At 40.6% G+C, this 23,618-nt stretch overlaps 1 protein-coding gene across 1 annotated transcript in view; it reads right to left on the bottom strand.

Moving 5' to 3' along the window:
- Positions 1-23,618, bottom strand: part of LOC126248649 (KN motif and ankyrin repeat domain-containing protein 3) — a 395,607-nt gene that overhangs the window by 45,257 nt on the left and 326,732 nt on the right. The gene's annotated exons all lie outside the window — the stretch shown is intronic.

The raw sequence follows: 23,618 nt of genomic DNA, 5'->3' as shown, positions 1-23,618 counted from the left end.
CAGGCAGAAACAGAGATTCTTTGTAGTGAGGGATCAAAACTAGTGCCTAGCTCTAGTGAATCGCCAATTACACAATCACATAATACAGATCTCGTAACTACAAATCCAGACAACACAGTAGAAAATAACTAGTTCAGGATTCTGTTCCTTGTATCCAAATTTGAGAGGAAAATTATCTGAATGAAACTGAAAAATCTCTTATGTTGTCGGAAAAAGATGCGATTACTATAAAAAAATCAACACCAGAAAATTTTGAAAAGCATCACCTTTGGTTCAGACCAGTATTAAGTACCAAGAGGCAGAGACCTGTTAAAGAAAGTGCTCCAAGTGCCATTTCATCAGCACCATGGTGTGAATTCTTTCATCAAAAAGATTTGGCCAAGGATGAGGAAATAAAATTGAAACAACAGAGGAAGGAGCAGCAAGAAAACTGGAAATCTCTTTGGAAAAAATCCAAAGGCAAGCAGAGGTGTCTCACATTCAGCTTAGAGGAAGAAGAAAATTTAAGAGAACAATGTGCTGTATGTAATGATGAACTTACTGGTGATGTTGAAGATGAAGATTTGAGAAAGGTTGAGTGTGATAACTGTGAAAAGCGGTTTCATTTAAAATGTACTGAGCTTACTGCATTGTCATATGATACTGAGTGGCTAAAGAATTTGTCAATTTTGCTAATATATAAGTGTGTGTGTGTGTGTGTGTGTGTGTGTGTGTGTGTGTGTGTGTGTGTGTGTGTGTGTGTGTGTAAAAATAATCGGCATTACCTGGGTTAGCTAGATATTCTGCATATTCACTCTGCAACATCAGCATAAAATTCATCAATAAAATTTCCACAGTCTTAGAGGATTCTCAATTTGAATTTTGAACTTTTCCAGTGGCAAGTATTGTACTTCAGAAGGCAATACATTAAAATTTTTATTACACATAGTGGGAAAAATTCCTCATGTTTTAAACCAATAGCTGGGAATATTTAAGTTATTCTTTATCTGAGTACTATAACTGTGAATTTTATCCCTCATACTGAAGATTTGCTGGTTTTCGGTTATGTATCTGATGCAGCTAAAGGAATATTGACTGAATGCTTGCATAATTCCTAGCTGGATGAAGAGTGGTGTGCAGTGGTCCAGTTTCTTACTTGATATAATTCTGCCTCCCTTTTTCACTATGTTTGTATGGGGCTCTCAAACACAGATTTTATAAACTGATTCCCCAATACATTGGTCATGTAAACGCTCCAAACTCAGTTCTGGAAATTCGGTTGTAGCGGCCAATTTTCCACTTCCACAATCGATTTTCGCGCTCTTGCAAACGCACAACTGTTTTAGAAAGAACACGTTCACATATGCCTCTTTCCTCGTCTGTAATCACTGACATACAGGAATAAAGGCGCAGACACAGAAATTACAAGAAATAAGGTTTGCACTCATGGGCGTTCTCTTGTCTTGTTATCATGTGGCGATGCCAACCACTAATATCGACGCTGGCCAACTTATCGACTGCAGCTTAAGTGCATCATCTCTGATCAGCAGTTTCTGCTTGCCTCTTAGACTATGCATATTGTACGTGTGTTTCTTGTATATGTTTGGTTTATGTCCACAACGATAAAGTGTTGAATACTTCGCCAAGGTGTCTGCATACTATTCTACTCGACCCTAGCCACCTGTTACACCCACACCGGTGACCACAGACAACAGTAAATCCACTGCGTAATGAACAGACAAGCAAACTGTCGCCACGACAATGGATACCAGCGACCAAGACGGAATTTTCAGACCTATTGTTGGGCTCAACAGTGTTCTTCACGTAATATATGCTACAACAAGCAACTTGGGACACTTAAAGCAACGAAGTGTGAGCGAAAGTAACTTCTTCCACTCTCCCACGTGTGCACTCAAAACGCCCATCCCCACATGGCACCAGGTGCCACCTCACACCACAACAATGCAGTTCAACCCACCTCCTACAGAACACCGTTTGGACCTAATACTTGCAAGTCACCTTACCATTCTACAGGATGTCAGTATTCACTTGCAACAACAATTGTTCAGCCCCTTCCCCTCACTGAGACTTGTGCTACCACATCAGGTTCTCAGGCGATGAATCCATTCCTAACTATCACCAGAACTAAGGCCGCTGAGCAATGCCAGAACACTACCGGTCTTCCAACCACACCTTATACGAGCAGTGGGGTTCACCATGCCACCACCCCTCGATCTATTCAAATAAGAACCTACAGAAACCTTCCCTGCAACACCTTGAGAGTGCCACATTCACCTCCTACACTGCCTCCATTCTTAGCAGTTCAACCTCATACCTGGCTTACTTTCGCAGAATCAATATTAACAACACACAATGTTTGTCGATGCATCAAAGTACTTGACTCTATTTTGCCACTTAGATGAACATACCACCATAATCTATGACATCATACTGTCTCCACCTAAATCACAGTTGAGGTATCTATCACAGACCATGGTATATCCCTACCTAATGCCTGACACTTGACTGTGGGCCATGCAGTTGGGCAAACTGCCACAAAAATTCATGCTACAAAGGGCTCCCACTGGACCAGCAGTCTCATATACACTTTTTAACATGGCCAGCCATGCTATGTAGCAGCCACTGGCACAACATACTGCATGCAGCCATGTTGCACGCCGAGTTGACAAATGGCTTCCAAATGACATTGACCCCTTCAAAAATGGCTCTGAGCACTATGGGGCTTAACATCTGTGGTCATCAGTCCCCTACTGGCCCTTTCCAAGGTTACTCAAAGCACTGAGCATGGAGCAGTGCAGCTATTTTGTGCTCTCCAGGAAGCCCACTACTGCACAGTAACGACCTCACTTGGGGTCTTACAACATCTAGTTCATGTAGCAGTGGCGGCCTTCTTACCTCCCTACTCAGCAGGCCATAACCAACCACTTCTGGGTCTTCCTGAAGGTGCCTAATGCCACCATAGCCAGTCATAAACACCGGACAGCTGCACCACACCCCTCACAGCTAATGACTACAGACAGCATAGTGCCATCTGCAACTGCAGGAGATAGATAACAAACAACAGACCACGCAGTGATGCTTGTTTCACACCCAATTGAGCACTGCTGCATGCAAGTGCTCCCAGCCATGCCAACATCCAAACGCCTCCTGCGACCTTCACTAGGCGACAGAGGTAGCAGCATCAACAAGGTTTTTGCATACACCGTACCCAGTGAACCTAACCAGTGTCTCGTCCACCCATCGACAACTCCAGGCTCTATGTGCAAGATTATCACAGCAAACAGCACTTTTTGGTGGACTCGAGGTCAGAAATCAGTATGATTCTAAATACCACCCTACCCCTCATGCCACTGACTCTGCACCTACATTGCAAGCAGCAAACAGACTGATCATTGCCATTTATGGAACTGTCGCCCATGACACTGACCTCAGCAGTGGCCAACTCTTCACATGGACATTTCTTCACGCCGATGTCAATGCACCACTGATTGGGGCCGATTTTCTACAGCAATTCCATCTCTGCCTGGATTTATGAGGAGCACTACTCTGCAGACCATGTAATGTCACCCTCAAGGACATCATCGGATGACCACTAGCCCCATTCCCACCATAACATGAGGATACCTGGGAGCACTTGCGTGCAGGCTGCAACTGCTGTGGTCCTCCATCAAGAATCAACTGACAACTGCCTTGCGCTACAGGAGGAAAACTCATCCCTTCAGAGGCTTCTGCATGAGCATCAAAATCAGCTGGCAGATGCAGAATCACAACTTAGGACCCTTCAGTCTTCACATATCACCTCTGCTAAACAACTACCATCTCAGGACACAAACTGGGCGGACATATGGCAGGCACCCCGTGAAAGCCCTCCACATCAGAGTGCAGAAATTCTTCACCAACCGCAGTGATGACAATAACAAATACTGTCATCTCCATGAATCACTGACCCAGATGCCACTCACCCTCGACCCCACAGACATTACTGACGACATGGACACACACCACCACCGCAGACAAGTAGTGGATACCATCCAACATTGCATCAATTTGCTTGAGTCTTCATAGACACTGCCTCTCCCAACTGCAAACAACTTCCTTCGACTAACACTGAATGAACAGGTCAGTGACACAAGTGACAGTGCTGTCAGTGTTTGTGCAAAAGGTGACTATGATAGCAGGTCCACCCCTCCCCCCATACCCCCTTCCCAATTTACTCCCTCATATGACATTACCAACAGCATGGTGCACAGATTAACATAAACAGAGAGACCACCCATTTCTCACACAGCAAGCTGCCACTCCCCTGAGAAATGGCAAATCGCCAAAGCCACTGTAGACGAGTTGCTTAAATTGGGCATTATCTGCCCTTCAACAGCCCTTGGGCTTCACCTCTACATATCACCCAGAAAAAAGTTGGTACTTTCCAAATGTGCAGGAGCTACAGAATCCTCAGTACCCGGACTATTCCAAATTCTTACCTGGTACCCAGCATCCAGGTGTTTGCCCATGCATTAGCAGGTGCCACGAATTTCAGCATCATTAACTGTTAAAAGGCATAATTTCAGATACCAATGGCGACTGAAGACATTCCTAAAACTGCCATTATCACCCCCTTCAAGTTATTTGAATACTTATTCAGGCTATTCGGAGTAAAAAATATGGCTCAAATATGGCAGTGATTCATGGATTCTGCCCCACACAAATACCTGTTCTGTTTCTTTTATCTGGACGGCATAATGATATATACTGCTACACCCCAAGAAGACACAGACCACATACAACAGGTTTTTCATACCCTAGAATAGCTGGGTGTATTCATCAACACCGAAAAGTGCCACTTGTGTCAGCAGAACCTAAATTTCCTAGGATATTCTGTTTCATTAACAGGGATCAGGCCAACAGAAGAAAGGAACGAACTCGTACAATTCACCCCCAGGCCCACTACTACAACGAAATACACAGATTTCTAGGAATGGTATATTTTCACTGGTGCCTCAGTCTGTAGGCAGCCAAAATCTAGACCCCCTCAACAACACCCTTTCCAGAACAACACTAGAGGCAACTGAACAGTTCCATGGTCAGAAGAAATATCACAGGCTTTCAAGGCAATGAGTCAGTCACTACAGAGAACCGTGACCCTGGCCAACTCTTCGTCAATGGCTCACCTGTCAATCACTGCCGATACTAGCGACACCACCATCACCACTGTCCTACAGCAACAGTTAATGGGATACACCAACCCTTGCAATTCTCTTCATGCAAACTGAAGAGATCGCAAAAGCTGTTGTCTGCATATGAGCGTGAGCGTGGTACATGCTGTTCACAATCCTAGTTCAGATATATAAATCCGTCTCTTGGAACACCTCGACTTGATAGCTCAGTTCTCGACAGATATCCAGCACATGAATGGGGGGAAGGTTGCGGGGGAATGTGGTAGTGGACTACACATCCTGTATCCACACCATCAGTACCCTAATTAAGTATGAGAGTCTAACGGATACACAAGAACACAACAAACACTTGGATGAACTCTTAGATAACTCCAACACAGGCCTACAACTCTAACAAATAAAGGTACCAGACTCTCACATCGAAGGTTGGTGTGTCACATTGCAGGGAAGACCATACCCACAGATCCTCTGCTCACTCAGGAAATCAATTTTTGATTACTCTCAGCACTATGGAACTTAACATCTGAGGTCATCACTCCCCTAGAACTTAGACCTACTTAAATCTAAGGATGTCACACACATCCATGCCCGAGGCAGGACTCGAACCTGCGACCGTAGCAGTCGCGTGGTTGCGGACTGGAGTGCCTAGAACCGCTCGGACACCACGGCCAGCTCAATTTTTGACAGGCTTCATAGCTTCCTACTCCCAGTGGTTCACCCTGCTATGAGGCTCGTTACAGAAAGTTTTGTTTGACTGGGGTTAAAGCAGACTGCAGGAAACGGATGGGTTCATGGGTTCCACGCCAGCGCAGCAAGACCGGATGGCATGCAACTCCCCCACAAGGTGCCTTCACAATACCTAAAGGACGCTTCCAGCACATATGCTTAGACTTAATTGGCCCCCTTAACTAGTCAAAAGGCTACAAATACATCTTACCAGCAATAGACTGCATTACCTACCAGGTAGAAACGACCCCTTGTGTGATATAACAGCTGAATCAAGTGTGGGATTTCATTAACAACTGAATTTCTCATTTTTGTTGCCCCCTATCCATCACAACTGCCCAGGCCCAACAATTTGAATCCGCCCTCTTCACTAAGCTGTGCAAACTATGCAGTGTGCAACGATTCCATAAAATTGTCTACCACCCTCAGAGCAATGGGTTAGTGGAAAGATGGAAATGGACTTTGATGGCCTTCTTAAGGGGAGTCGGAACGCCCTATTCCGACAATGTTAAATTTAGTGACTTGTGTTCCCTGTATTTCAGGAACCACTGTAGTCATTGACATGAAACTTTTGCAGGACATTAAAATGTATGTTCTGAGTCTACTGAATTACAATAATTGTATTTCAGCCACTGCTTTCGGAAATACCACTTTTTAATTACATGGTTAAAATTTTGTGTACTTTTTTGTACATTATCCTAAATCATTTTAATCATACATAACATTATGTTCTTCTTTTAGTTCAGTAGACTCAGGATATGTATGTTATTACTCACTGAAACTTTGCATACTCTACTTGAAGTGGTTTCTGAAATTTAGGGAAAAATATAACAGAAAAAGTAAATTTTTAGGAACGGCTTCTAAAGTTTCAAAAGACTGTAACTCAATATATGCTTATTTTTTTTATTTTTAGTCACTCAGAAGCACCCTCTACCATAGTGTATATCATCCTCTTGATATTTTTCCAAGTTTTTTCTTCTTTTCTTCTTTCTGGACTCCTTAGCGGCTGCATACTCTGCTTTATCAATGCGAAACTTGTCCATCCATTCAAGTTCTCTGATGCAGTTTGCTCCAGGATTAATTCCCATGTGCTGTAGCACTTTCATCCTGCCAATGTTGCCATCATTAAAAGCAATAGCAGCATCACTGATCGCCCACTTTAGTGTCTTCATTGTAATGAAAACATTTTTTGGTAAGCGAGTCCATATAAGATTATTAAACGACTCATTGGGATTTTGAGTCTGACCTTGCAAACACTTCTTCAGTAATTCAGGATTTGCCTGGTCTCTGTAAATAGGTTTAATGATATCCATGACTGCTGCTGGGATGGAATGTTAATGGCTGTATGAACTGTTTGAGTACTGGGCATTGCAGTAATTGCACCATGAATCAGATCCAGGAGGGCCAAGGTGGTGTCCTGGTTTTTCATCAGTTGACAGTCTGTGGAAGAAGGTAGACCTTACTGCCTGCTTAATTTTCAACAAATTCTCGGTATTATTTCTAATGGCCATCCCATAATACTGCTGTAGTTCATCAATCATTTTGTCTGTCAGCCTGCCTATTATGGTTTTACCATCAGAAAGTTTCTTGTCTCTCAAACTTTGTTTCAATTTCCACAACCAGGTGCCCATCCTCTTCTGGACATGACCAACACATTCCAATTTTGTGCTAATCTTCTCACCATAAGGCTGAGTGGCTACTACACTGTTATATGCTTTTGAGTCTCCATCACCTAAGAACTTAGTGTAACGCACTCCCCTTTCGTTCACAGATAGATTAGAAACTTCAATAGCTGCAGAGGCCTCCTTACCACCACTTGTACCTCGACTTGATTGCCCAGTTCTCAACATACATCCAGCAAATTTCACAGATAAGCCTCTTTTCATTCCCTGGTTTATACTTATAACAATGTTTGGTTAAAATCTGGATATATATAACCTTTCCAGTATCCACACTGGTCACTGTAGCAACAGAGTTCTTACAACTGTAGCTGTGCTTCTGGCAAGCGCCATCAAAAGCTACTCGTATGTCAGCCATACCATCATTTATTGCAACAGCTTCGTTTGAAGCACCCTTCATTTACTCACATGCAACAGATTCCATAGCAGCTCCAATAAATCCTGCAGACTTGTCGAATTTACAAGGTGTGTGTGGCATATTCATCACGGCACACATTGTTTCTGCTGCAGAGTGTACTTTCCCAATAGCTCTCAATCCATAAAACCACCAAATATTTACTTCACAATAATTATCTTTACACTTATCAGAATTCCAAAATGAATGAGTATATTTACAACTGGCACAATTAAATGATAAGTTTCATGGCTACTCCATTTGATACGTCACTGCCTTCATGTAAACTAACTGGCCTTCCACATATTTAACAACACACACATTCGCCTAACACCTTTGTTAGGATGTGTAAATCTATCAGAATATAACCTAACCTACCATTTACATCACTTTCGTTTTGAGAAAACTGTGTATCACAACGTTTTATTTTAATGTTCGTAGTATTAATCGTTGTTTCTCTAGATACTGACGGGTTTGCCTGTATTTCATTGTCTGTAACTTCATACACCACATGTTCGACACAATGTTTCCCTTTATTCGAAAATCTATTACCATGAAATCCAGGATTCTTAAAAACACTTCGTTTTGGTGTCATACTTTACTTGTTGAGAGATTTAGCAATTTATACGTGACTTGTCCTTGGAAAAACGCTAGCACTTCGACATACAACCTCATGATTATACTATGAAACGATACGATACGGCTTCTGACAGACCATTTTTTTTCCTTTATTGAGCTTCATTCCGCCCCCCCTCCCCCCCGAAGGGGGCGGGCTGGCAACAGCTTAGAACGCTGCTCTACAGCCTACAGACTTTTATTTTAAAAACGGAAGAAGAAAAGAAACAAGAAAAACAGGCGATAAAACGGTGACGAAAGTGTAAAATGGCGGAAAAATGCGGAAAGTTAAAACAGAAAGCAAAAGGGGTTGGCAATGTTAATAAAAGACTTCCCGTCTGAGTGATATATGGGAAAATTGCATTTTTTATAATGAGATAAAAATCGAAAAATGTGAAAAAAAAAATTCCGTTCTAACTCCCCTTAACTTAAGACAAATAATGAGTTCTTTGGTTCAAATGGCTCTGAGCACTATTGGACTCAACTGCTGTGGTCATCAGTCCCCTAGAACTTAGAACTACTTAAACCTAACTAACCTAAGGACATCACACACATCCATGCCCGAGGCAGGATTCGAACCTGCGACCGTAGCAGTCGCACGGATCCGGACTGTGCGCCTAGAACCAAGAGACCACCGCGGCCGGCAGTGAGTTCTTTCCTAGATGGGACACAGATCCAATTAATTTTCCCATACTGTCGCCATCAGCCATTTAGTTTAATTATGACTGGAACAGTGTTTGTGCAGTACACACATTTTTCTGAAACCAAATTTTAATGACCAGTTTATTTATTCACCAGGGGTCACCTCACAGTTATATAGGGTTTGTCGTCATAATAGAATGATGATAACCAGATCAAATACGCATACACATGCAATCTATAAGAATGTTTTAAACAACAGAAATGATTATAAAACTCAGGTGCCAAGGATATGTCATCCAGTGTATACATTACATAAAAATGTTAGCAAAAAGTATCTATGCATCTCTCACTGTGAACAAATAGCTCCTCAATTAGAGCAATGCACCAACTCTCAGCTTCTGACCAGTCTTTTAGTTAATACGTTATTTTGTAACTACACAGAAAACAGTAAGAAATGAAGATAAAGTCCTGAATTACCAGGATTTGCATTAAGAACATTCAGAAACTACACATTCCATATTGCTGGTGGAAATTGAATTAACTCTCAGTAGGAACTCTGACAAGAAAACTTTCTATATGAAGATGGTATCTGTTCTTTTGGACATGTCCAGCCAATGATTTTCTTCAGTGCAGATGCACTAACATTGCCCAAACTCTTACAGGAATCAGTAGACTGACTGCCGCAGGTAATGAGTATAGTGGGCAGGGTACTAGAAATGTAGTGTGTGGACAGTAAGTTGGGAATGTGGGTCTCATAGGGAGCGTGCCAGAGATAAGTCCCTGCAGTCGCACTATCCTCTGTGTCCTTGGTGGCTCAGACGGATTGCCGGCATGGTAGCTCAGCATGTTTGGTCACTCTCAGCTTCTGACCAGTACTGAGTACAGGAATCAACAATCAACTTGAAAACGGATGTCCTATGATGTCTGCCCAGACGAAACGCAACAAACATTACCGAACAAAATAAAAAAAAGACGGATGGAGCATCTGCCACGTAAGCAGGAGATCCTGGGTTGAAGTCAGGGCACACATTTCCAACTGTCGCCATTGATATTTATCAAGGCCTGCAAGCACCTAAAGGTCTGGATCTCATTGCAATTTCAGAAAACTTTCTTGTGTTGTAGGCTTTTTATTTTATGATCTACAATCTTTTTTTTCTGTTCTGAGCTGACTGGACCCAATGAGACCTAAACAGAGTCTTTTTAGGTATCTGACCACTCGACACGTCCAGTCGTGTCACAACATTGTAGAGATTCCTAACGCTAGTGTTTGCTGCTGAAGGAATGGCCTAGAGGCAAATATTGGCATCTGCAACCTCCAACAGTCTGTACTGTCATTTCCTGGCATGAATTCCTACCTTTAATTTTTCTCTCAAGGCACTGTTGTACCTTTTGTTACACCCTGTGTATTATTACATAGTATTCTGAATCAGCAAGCCCTAATTCGTAACAGAAATTACTGGGTAAAACTTAACGTATTTACTTTTTATTTGTGTGGCTTATGTCCTGGTGGAAACCTTTCTAGTTGACATATCCTAAGCAGTTTGTGTGTTACGTGTAACTATAGTTTTCCTATGTAAGTGACTGTGATGAAGTAGTGTAGCATTTATGTTAATGGTGATGATGGAAGGGAGAAGTTGAAAACTGCTCTTGACACACAGCCTACTCTTCTTGAATAACACTAACAGGGCTGCTGAGCTGACCATCACCAGCAGGGCCACATGTCCTCATACACAGAGACACTGTGGAGAAGACTGTTACCCAATCCAGAATATTGGCAAAAAATGTGTTGATCAGGATTTTTATGCCATCAATCCTGCTCCATTTCCTGGCCAAAAACTGGCAACAAAACATTTTACATAGCCACAATTAGATGCATCTACTCCAAGCTGAGCACCAGGAGACAAGCATGTGTTAGCGATCTCGGCTATGGGGATGGGAAATGTTAACTGAGCACTGAAATACAAACTTTCATCTAGTGCTGCTGAAGTCTACCTCTGTAAGGGATGCTATATTCATAAAGTTAAGACAATTCTTTTTAGTTCACTGTCAAAGGTTCTGAAGAGTACAAGGACGTTATCATTAGGTCTCAAACTAGGCAACTTTCTGGCTAGATACTGAAGTATTAACACTATCAAGGCCTGTAGTTTTGAAATGTAATAGTACTACATCAGGGGTAAAACAACAGTGAATCTCACTGATGCACCAATTATGTTCTCCAAATTTTCATTCTTTAGTGGCTATCATGTGGCTGCAGTTCTTCACTGCTGATGTTGTCATCATCCTTAATTCTATCAGTTTCATTTAGCCCAGTAGCCATATTTGATTTTGAGAGAAGGCCAAATCTCATTCCTATTATCTGACATTCTTTCCACATTTTAGATCTGTCTTAGAAATGATTTCACTTTCATACTTCACCTTTACAAACAAAAGTGGGGATCATGTTAGAGTTCTCGACATTAACATGTAACAGATTGATGTTTTGGTTTGTATCAGCGTAAATGCTTCTTCAAAAATCAATGTATAAGTGAGGATCAAAAAGTTTGAAGGCCATTCTGACCAGAATCGATACACCAATCAGACAAAATTGCCGCAAGCATTGAGACAATCATTCCACCGATGCACTTGGTTGAAGATACCCATTTACTGAAACACTATTTCCTGCTGCATGAAGAATTCCCTAACAACCTGTCGCACATCCTCGTCCAAAAGAAAATGTCAAACCTCAGCAAACGTCAACCCTCAAGGCTTTTGAAGGGTCTGGAGATTGGCTAGGTCAGAAATATAGGGTTGTTGCTAGATTATCTCCCACTTCAGTTGTTGTGCATAATGGATGAGGCTGGCCTCCTAGATCAAACGGCATCTTGTGTTAAAGCATGTCCAGCACAGAATTCGGCACACAATTCCACAACTGTGGACTTCATCAGACATGCTGCAACATAAATGTTCTTCACTCTTTGGTGGATATCTTCCAGTGTTTGCCCTTTGGCAACCAAGAAAAAAAAACATCAAATTTCTCCTGTTTGGATGCATCTGATAATAAAATCACCATAGTTCACACTATAATGACCAAATCATGAAAGGTTGGCAGCAAAGAAGGGAAAAATCATTCAAGTATAATATTAGCTGTAAGACTTGTAAGTTAGGTGGAGCTGTACAGTACAAGACGCTTTCATAAGTCCATTAAGAGGCATAAACATTGACAAACTACTGATTTTAAGTGCACCAATTGCAAATTGTAGTTAAAAAGTGATGCAGTCATGTATCATCTATAAGCAACAGCATCAACGCTGTACATAGAGGTCTTCAAATGCCAAGCAAGGCAGAGTTCGGCAATTTTCAAGAGTTCGATACATCCAGCAACAGCTGCCTCAGATGGATGAGCCTACTGCAGATGCTATGTGAACCTTGTGCACTAAGAATGACTTACAAAGCTTGCCTGTATGTATTTCTGGGATATTATTATAGGTTTCCATTGTATATTAGTCTACATGTACTTACAGCATGTCTGTATGTCACTTACACTGTGATGGGTACTTGAACCTAAGGATTCAATTAGAACAATAGAAGCTGGCACTTAGATGGTTCATGGTGTATAGTACCATACATTACTGTCCATATTTGACCATTAATAAAGTTATAGGCTGAGGTGGCATTTTGTTCTTGTAACTGATATGAAACTCTAGTAAGTGTCATCTACATTTTTATAAACCAGTGTTTGTGCTCTTCTGCATGTTCCTTACTAACATGTGAAGAAGCAATAAAAAGCAGCTCAGTGAGCCAACCTAGACTCCCATTTCCCCTATCACCACCATATCTACCTCATTTGCTTAACATCTGAGTCATTCTGTACGGTCTCCAACTCCAGAGATCTGAAAAAACTCAGCTTGACCGTAACACTGTTTCACTCCTGTACGCAGCTGCTAGAATATCAAGAAACAGATGAACAAAAATCCTGTTCTGTCTCTGATTGGAGCATGAGCTCCTAAAGTAAGTATATTGTAGCCCACAATGGGCTACAACAATGTTTCCGTATTTACTGCACACATATCAGAAAGACACAAATGCTGCACTAATCCTTTGCCTACATGTTGCTCCTTATATACCTCCATCACCATGTTGCATATGCACTGCAGAAACCTCTAAAATGGAAACTTTTTGATCTATCCTTATATGTCTATTCAAACAACATGTCATTATTTGTCAGCTTCTTTTATTAACTAGTCAGTTTAATTGCTGTCAGTCATATGGTAACTGAATGAGGAAAGTGCCTGCAGTTGTACCCACACAATGTATTAATTGTTTATTTGTGGACTCAACCAGAAATCATTTCACAATGATATAGGACTTGGTATCATATTAAAATGAAATCAACAGCTGAAAAGTATATGTACACACACATTATATAAGTATGCTTTTATGGGGATATAACATGTGGTTGACCATGGCCTTCATGAAGGAACCATCCAGGGTTGGATTGTTTTGGGGGAGGAGACCAGACAGCAAGGTCATCGGTCTCATCAGATTAGGAAAGGAAGTTGGCCGTGCCCTTTTGAAGGAACCATCCCGGTATTTGCATGGAGTGATTTAGGGAAATCACGGAAAACCTAAATCAGGATGGACAGACACGGTATTGAACCATCATCCTCCTGAATGCAAGTGCAGTGTGCTAGCCACAGTGCCACCTCACTTGGTAAACCATCCAGGCATTTGCCTGAAATGATTTAGGAAAACTTAAATCAGGATGGCCATACAGAGCAAAAACTATCCTCCCGAACATGAGGCCAGTGTGTTAACAACTGCGTTGCCTCATTTGGTTGGTCATGATTATAAAATCTGGATTTGCTTTACACACAATTTGATCCAGATTACTTATAATACAAAACATAGCTTGCTCATCATTGCTGCATACACTAAGGGCACTAGCTAGTGATTCCTGGGCCATGAACATCTTGTCATGCCTCTTGCACAAACTCCAGTATGTTCAGAAAACTGCATTAAGAGGATATGATTCTTCTTTTGCAGTATTATAGGTGATTACACAAATATTTATTGTCTCATAATTCGATTTTTTGTGTTTCCACATGCCTATGCACGTCATAGAAAACTATATTACATACATGGAATGGCTAGAAGTAGCTATGTACATGAGTAACTATTAACTACATAATTTCATGCACTGGTGAGTATTCATACAAGATATAAAAATGGAAATATCTGCAATGGAAATATACATTATCTAGTTATTAGTAACCTTTATCAATGAAACCACAATGAGTTACAGACTGCCCTATGTTAATTAGATTTCTTGGGTGTCAAAGTAATCTTTAACAGTGTAGAAGCTGTTCTTCTGGAGTAACTTGTTTTAGTCTGCCCCCAAAATTATTCTGAATTGAGTTTTAACAGTCAGGTAATTTGTTATACAGCAGTACTCCTGTATGTCTCATACTGCCATTGAGCCTTAAGCAAACACTGTTCTGCTATAAAGGTATTATCTGATTGTGGATTTGGTGTTTGCACTCTTCATACCAGCAGTACACCCCAATTATTGTGATCATTGACCGTGTATTTTGACACTCTGCCTTGATATCTTTACACAGAAGTATTATCATTACCAAAATACCCTTGGCATTAATGTACCCTCACTGAAGTTCCTACTATATGTGCAGATTTTTGTTTTTAGTGTAGCCTCAAGAGATAATAATGCATTTCCTGTAGTGTGACAAATTATACAAGGTCAATTCCAACCTTCTGAGGAGATATCTAATTTATTATAGTAGATTTGAAACAACCAGGTTTTCTTTTCATTGAAATGATTTATTCCACATCATTATGATATATGGAGAAAATGATCCATGTGTGGAACATGAAACTATCTAACTAATTAATAACTTTCTTTCACAGTGATAGCTGACCTCAAACTAATATGTTATATGACATTAATGAGTGGAAATATTATAAATAAGTTAATCTTTTGGCATTTTCATGTCTGAGGTATGCTTTCAGTCATAACACAAAGCTCCATTACCTGTGCCTTCCATTTGGGTTAATTTCAATTAGCACAAATAAATAAGTTCACATATCTGATATCCATCTTCTGCAAGTATTATTGATGTATTTACTCTTTGCATAATACAAGTACAGCCTACATATGTCAGTGCATTGTATCCTTATAATTTCTAGACTTTCATTGCATTACATGAGTAATATTCTACAGATCCTGCAAAACGGGGTACCTGGGATGGAGAACGAGGTGCATTTTAAGTGTAATACAATGAATGATACAGCTTTATGAACAATTTTGCCGGCCGCATTGTCCGTGTGGTTCTAGGCGCTGCAGTCCGGAACCGCGGGACTGCTACGGTCGCAGGTTCAAATCCTGCCTTGGGCATGGATGTGTGTGATGTCCTTAGGTTAGTTAGGTTTAAGTAGTTCTAAGTTCTAAGGGACTGATGACCTAAGATGTTAAGTCCCATAGTGCTCAGAGCCATTTGAACAATTATGGTAGTATATATTTCTGGTACCAGTCATCATATTTTATTCTTTAAAATTGCATAATACAAGTCATATTGAAATAAAGACTTAACCATTTGCTGTGAAAAAAATTTTTTTTTCCTTTTTTTTTTTCCAGCTATCATATGGCTTGTACCTTGCATAGTTATGTTTGGGCCTTCCATTAAGGTGATTGTGTCATTTCCAAACATAGGAATTGTTGAACACCCCTTTAATCATTGGAAGACGATTTACGTAAGGTAGGAGCAGGAGCAGATGCAATACTCAACTTTATTGAATTCCAGATTTTATGTTCTTCTACTCTGAGTTTAGTGTTTGTAGATTTGCTTTCAGTTATGTATGTAAAACTCATCCGTGTAAGGGAGATGACATTATTTCTATAACATTTTAGGTTCTCGTCTAGCATTTCATGGTGGTGGTTGTGGTCTTCAGTCCAGAGACTGGTTTGATGCAGCTCTCCATGCTGCTCTATCCTGTGCAAGCCTGTTCATCTCCGAATAACTACTGCAACTTACATCCTTCTGAATTCCTTAGTGCATTCATCTCTTGGTCTCCCTCTATGATTTTTACCCTCCACATTTCCCTCCAATACTAAACTGGTGATCCCTTGATGCCTCTTCTCCCCAATTCTTTTCAGTACCTCCACATTAGTTACATGATCTACCCATCTAATCTTCAGCATTTTTCTGTAGCACCACATTTTGAAAGCTTCTATTCTCTTCTTGTCTAAACTATTTATTGTCCATGTTTCACTTCCATACAAATACTTTCAGAAACGACTTCCTGACACTTAAATCTATACTCGATGTTAACAAATTTCTCTTCTTCAGAAACGCTTTCCTTGCCATTGCCAGTCTACATTTTATATCCTCTCTACTTTAGCCATCGTGAGTTATTTTGCTCCCCAAATAGCAAAACTCATTTACTACTTTAAGCGTCTCATTTCCTAATCTAATACCCTCAGCATCACCCAACTTAATTCGACTACATTCCATTATCCTTGTTTTGCTTTTGTTGATGTTCATCTTATATCCTCCTTTCAAGACATTGTCGATTGTGTTCAGCTGCTTTTCCAGGTCCTTTGCAGTCGCTGACAGAATTACAATGTCATTAGCAAACCTCAAAGTTTTTATTTGTTCTTCTTGGATTTTAATTCTTACTCCAAATTTTTCTTCAGTCTCCTTTACTGCTTGCTCAATATATTGAATAACACCAGAGGTAGGCTGCAACCCTGTTAAACTCCCTTCTCAACCAGTGCTTCCCTTTTGAGCCCCTCGACTCTTAGAAGCTCCTCTGGTTTCTGTACAAATTGTAAATAGTCTTCCACTCCTTGTATTTTACCTCCACCACCTTTAGAATTTGAAAGAGAGTATTCCAGCCAACATTGTCAAATACTTTCTCTAAGTCTACAAATGCTAGAAATGTGGGTTTGCATTTCCTTAACCTATCTCCTAATGTAAGTCTTAGGGTTAGCACTGCCTAGAGTGTTCCAACATTTCTACGAAATCCAAACTGATCTTCCCTGAGGTCGACTTCTACCAGTTTTTCCATTCATGGTACACACAATAAAAGTCTGAGGCAAGATCACAGAATGTAGCAACTGGTGAGTTTTTGTTGTGTAGTCTGCCAGGACTTCATATGTGAGATCATATATGGCTTTCTGTATGGGGAACCCCATACAAAAGTGAAACTGACTGCTAGTAAGCAAACATTCTTCTGAAATATGAGTCAGGATCTATTGTATATAAGCCGCTTTCTCAAAATGTTTTGAAAAAGACTGTAAAAATGAAATGGGTTTATAATTTGAAATGATTTGCATATCTCCAATATATAGCTGGATACTGAAGGCTGTCAAGAAATATACCTTTAATCACTGACTGATTACAAAGGTAGGTAGAGGAAGATTTTTAACAGCCAGCTGTAAGCACTACACTTTAGTGACCAGATGGTTTTTGTAATATCTTTAGAGTTGCATTTTTTTAAAGCTAATGCCTGTCAGACGTCTAGACAATGTCTACTGGTTGTTTATATACAAATTTTGCCTCCTTGATGAGATTCAGTGTGAAGAGCTGTACTCGGGTATAAAAGTCTTGAACAAATTCCCATCAGACTAAAATTAACAAATTATAAATCCCAACAGAAGCAACAAATTATTAATTCTCACTGTTACAAATTACTTTTTTATTTAGGTTCTTGGGTGGAAGATTTCTGCTGGCTCAATGGCTAACATTGTTGGTTCATGATGTCCTTATTTTCAGGGACATGTAGGGAATGAAGGAAGCAAACTCCACCTACTGAAGTGCAACACATTGACAGCCAAGGGGAGAGTGATGGTGCAGTGGGGAACAAGCTGCACTTTCCTCATGCTCTGCTGGCCCTACATGTGTGTTAATTGGCTTGGCACAGCACAATATAACAATCACTTATTATGACTACGGTACACACCATATAAATCAACGGGGGTGGGGGCACTTGCCAACAGCTCTCTATTATGGAATGCAGAGTTTTTATTCTTTATAGAATTCTTGCACTCTTCTAGAAGTGATTTCCTGTGATAACGCTAAACAAAAAAATGGTTCAAATGGCTCTGAGCACTATGGGACTTAACATCTATGGTCATCAGTCCCCTAGAACTTAGAACTACTTAAACCTAACTAACCTAAGGACATCACACAACACCCAGCCATCACGAGGCAGAGAAAATCCCTGACCCCATCGGGAATCGAACCCGGGAACCCGGTAACACTAAACACCTCTAACCAATTGTATCACTACGTGGATGACTACAGTGACTCCACTCTAAAACGACAAACTCATTTATATAAAAAAAATTGCAATTTTAGAGTCTTGCCCCCAACCCTTGGATTAATTTCTATGGATGGCCACAATGCACACAGGTACCGTATTGTTAGGCAATGCTAGCAGCTGCCAGACACAAAACACTCATGGCCTGTAGTTGACCAACTTCTGCTGGCTTCGACCAATCCAGAATTACAGTGCCTTCATTCAGAATGTTGTGAACAAACTGTAGTAGTGTTTATCATAGACAGATCCATATTGTTAAGCATGCAGGTAACATTTGTTCTTTATAAATAGTCATAGCTTGCAGTGGGAGATAAATAGCAGTATGCTGCAATTTCTTTTTATATGTAGTGACTTTCTTACTAATTTCACCTTACTTGTATGAAGTTTGGGCTGTGTAAGCACAAAAATGGTAAAGTAGTGAGCAGAGGAGTTGAAAAGTTGTGCTCAGAGGAATGGCTTAAGTATTTTACTATAAGCTGCTGCTTTAACTTCTTTTACTTGCTACAAGAAGCAAAATTTGTAAGTAGGAATGATGAGATTCTCTCAATTTCTACCAATGACAAGTTTGATTACTTAATTTTTAGTCTATGAGGAAGTACATCTTGAATGTTCAAATGGTTGTAAATGTAGCTCCAGAGCAATCATATGAAGTCCACACAAGATTTTCACTCTTTGTCAGAAGGTTAGTAGTATCTAGAAGAATTACTACTTCATAGTGATCTAATGATTTTCCTCAGGGTTTTATTTTTCAAACAAATGTCTGTCTGTGGAGCCCTTGGCATCAGTCAGGGGAGGTCTCCAGACCAGCAGGCAGTGTGATGTGTTGATGCAGAGCACCAGTAACATAAGGATATATTGAATAGAATCTTCGGAACCCCTCCACTACAACTTTAAATACAAACCTTCATGACGTGTCCCCTGCTAAGCTGAGTAACCCAATGGAACATTGGCTAATCAACCCCAGCAGAAAACTGCGTCAGTGTGCAGATTGTGTTGGAAGGCTGGGAAATTAACCTCAACTGTGCCTCATGAGCTTACGAAGATAACAATGGGGGGGAAAAAATAAACTAACATAGTTTTTAAACTACAAGTAAGCCTCAGAACACTGATGGAAAAACCAGACGACAACAATGGCACAGTAATGGTATGCAATTCAGAACAAGTAATGTGAGGAGTTTATACAAGACAGGAGCTGTAACCAGTATGGTCATAGAAATCCAGATCAGATGTACCTTCTTTGCAAGAAATCCAGTTAGAACCTTCTGGCAGCTTCAATGTTGACTGTACAATCTTCTATGGATCCGATGAATGAGGACACCAGGTACTGGTATTTATGTGAGTAAGATTTTGGCCACTGATATTTTGGAGTCTGTGTCTGTCAACACAAGAATCTCTGTCTTAATGGTGAATACAAATCATGATGACTTTTGTCAACTGTCATGCTCCCAAACAAGAAAGTATAGCCGAAGTGAAAGATGAGTTCTATGAGTGCCTTGTAGCAGAGGTGGATACCATCGGAAATAGGCACTTTAGGATCCTATTCAATAATATGAATGTTAAATTGGGATAGAATAAGTATTCCAAGCAGTGCTTCTTTTCTAAGAAAAAGTTTGAGGGTACTCCAACATTGGATATAATGCAGCGAAGATTACTTATAACTGAAGGATGGGATACCACCTGTCTGCTTTTAGCTATGACGTCATCAACATCATCATGGTAGCGGGACCATAGAGACATCTATTGGTAGCTCGGCGTTTCAGCGTACACATATCCATTTAGCACTACCATCGCCCACTATTAGCGGGTGAGGGCATTAGATGCTTGTCGAACTGGCTGCCAGCAATTCAGTTGTTCAGAACAGTTGCCACAGCTTTTCCCACCAAAAACTGCACTGGTATCGTTCGTATCGCAATTACAAACACGAAAAGATGAAATAAAAAATTTACGTCCATGAAATAAATCTTTGGCATTCTTCCAAGTTCTCAACATTGTAAAAAAATTACTTTGTCAACGAAAAAGTTTAGGGGTACACATCCCCCAGTGTTCCCCCCAAAAAACAGCACTGATTCCAAGGCACAATAGGAAGCCACAGCCTAGATGGGCTAAGAAAGAAAAATGGTATCAGGATCATTAGCTTCACTATGTCAATCACATCTCCAGCACAAACTTCCATTGTAAGGGAGCCTAGATGTCACCAGATAGGACGACAATAAACCAAATGACCATGTTGCAATAGATACAAGAGCCAAACAATGTGTGCCACATGTCTAGATGGTGCACAGCGTGAAAGTCATAATTTTCTGGTCAGAGGCCTGTTACAAGTGCAATGTATAGTGTAGGAAGGACCAGTGATAAGCTACATGAGACCGTCAGACACGATGTTGAAAGGCTAAAAGATGAAGCAATAAATACCAAATACCAGCTGCAACTTTACAACCATATCAAAACACTCAGAGTATAGGATGATAGTGAAGACCCTAAACAAACATGGAGACACATCTAGAGCCCAGCAACTGACACAGTAAAGAAAACAATCAAGTGAGACCCAATTGGAAAGATGATCTGATTTGGAAAGAAGTGTGCATATGCTTTGAATCAGAGCCAGGAAGCCAGGAAGAAGAGGGAGACAGATTTGGTGCAGGGTAAAGCATGATTTGAGAAGGTTTGAAGAACTACCCAAGCAACTCTGAGGAGAGCAAAGAGAAAGTATATTGAGAAAATCATCACTGAGGCAGAAGCAGACTTCAGAGGAAACAAGAGCAGGGAATGTTCCAACAATTAAGTGTTTCAGTAGAGGGTACCATGTCAGACAGAAGTTTGTCGAAGACTCAGATGATAAAATACTGACCAACAATCGTGAAGTCGACAAATAATTAAAGAAGTACTTCAAGCAGCTTCTCAACTGTGATGAACACAGGTATGGTGCAATTTTCAGTCTAACCACAGCTGACCCAGATTAGTCTCCACCCACAATGAATGGGATCAAAACACAAATTAGATTAATGAGAATAAGAGCACAGATGAAAGTGAAATACAGGTTGAGATGATCTAGACAGGAGATAAAAAACTTGCAGAAGGACTACACTGGCTGGTAGAAATAATTGGGACCAATAAAATGGAAAATGGCTTTGATCTGTGACAACTACCGTGGAATCATGCTGCTTAATGTATACTACAAGATCCTCTCCAACTGCCACATACATAGGATTCAACTCTCGCCGGGATCAGTAAATGGTGAATACCAGGGAGGTATTAGGCCTGGGTGGCCAACAGTAGATCACATTTCGTTCTCTGCCAGCTCACTGAAAAACTGAGATGACATAGTAAAAAATTTAACATTTTGTTTATTGATTTCTAGAAGGCCCATGACTGAATACACCACAAGAACCTATTGAGTTGTCTACAAGATTTTGGAATGGCATAGAAACTCATTAACCTGGTAGAGATCAGCCTTAGAGAAACATGTGGTAACACGAAGATGGACAACAGAGTAATAAATGAGTTCGAAATTGTGATGGGTCTCAGACAAGGAGATGGTTTATCTCCTATCCTGTTCAGTTTTTGCCTTGAGAAGATCTTACGTGAGGCTTTTAAAGATAAATTTGAAGGGATCCAAGTAGAAGGGAAAAATTTGGTATATCTAGCATACGCAGATGATATCTGCCTACTCAGCAGCTCTGAAGAAGAGCTGAGACAAATGTTCATGGCACTGGTGATGGCGCCAGCAAATATGGGCTACTCATAAGTGAAACAAAGATTTATTACCTCTTCATGGTTTGTGAGAAAAATCAAGATAATGGAAAAACAGTCAATGCAGGTGGGAGACTAGTCCTAGAGGAATGTTCACTAATTTAAATCCCTTGGAGTGTTTTTCATGAGGAACTCATCATGTGAAGTAGAGAGCAACGCCAGGATCCACGCTGAAAATCTATCCTTCCACAGCCTCAGTCGAAATGTCACGGAAGATAGTTCAAGAGCTGGCTATATAAAACCCAGATCCAGCCTGTCTCTGTGAGACATGGAGTATGTGAAAGCAAGACTCTCATAAACTTTTCGTAATTGAGAGAAAAGTGCTGTGGTAGATATTTGGTCTGACGTTGGTCTCAAACACAGGTGAATGGAGGATCAGACTCAACTACAAGCTACATGAATTGTACCGACATGCCAGTATCGCAGGACCTATCAGAAGCAAGCGACTGGAGTGGGTTGGACGTGTGGCTCGGATGGAAGATGACAGGCTGCAACAGACGCTCCTGGATTTCATCCCACAGGTAGGAGACTCTTGGGAAGGCCAGGGAAAAGATGGAGGCATAGCCTCCATGAAGAGCTACAACAGTTTGCCAGATGACAGAGATAGATAGAAGACAATGGTGAAGGAAACTTGTAGCAGCACACGGCCTGCTGGGCCGGATTGCATAATAATAAAAGTATAGTATAGTATGTCATGTGAACAGTGTAGAACTCTAATACACTTGTTATCCATTGCTTCTTTCTGTTGAATTTCAATCTCATTTGCTTTGGATGAAAAGAATTCCCATAGTGCTTTAGAAGTCTGTGTGAGAAAGAGTTGATTTATATTTTCAGCGATTGCTTTTTACATTTCTTCCTATATTTCACTCCTAAGTTGTCTCTAAACATTGTAACTAAGTCCATGATAATGGTTCCATTACATAATATTTTACTCTTCTAGAAGTCACTTTTAATTAGACACTGACAGGTAAAATAGCAACATTAAAAAATAATGAATGCAGGGTAATGAAATTTCGGGAATACATTTGTCTAGGTATCATATTGAAGTGATTAACACTGCAAGATCACAGGTTATTGTAAATACGAGGTAAGTCATTGCACATATGAAATGCTTGTACGTGAATAACCAGTGTAACTCCCAAAATGTTCCATGCAACCATGCAAACGTGCATGCATTGTGTTGCTCAGGTGCCGGATGTCACTTTGTGGAATTTCCATGCCTGTTGCACTAGGGTGGTCAATACAGGAACGGTTAAAGCTTGTGGTCGATGACACTGGAGTTTTCATCCAATGATGTCCCATATGGGTTCGATTGTAGACAGATGT

Source organism: Schistocerca nitens, chromosome 3 (assembly GCF_023898315.1).
Source record: "Schistocerca nitens isolate TAMUIC-IGC-003100 chromosome 3, iqSchNite1.1, whole genome shotgun sequence".
In the NCBI taxonomy this organism is placed as follows: Eukaryota; Metazoa; Arthropoda; class Insecta; order Orthoptera; family Acrididae; genus Schistocerca; species Schistocerca nitens.
This window is presented reverse-complemented; position numbering and strand designations above follow the sequence as displayed.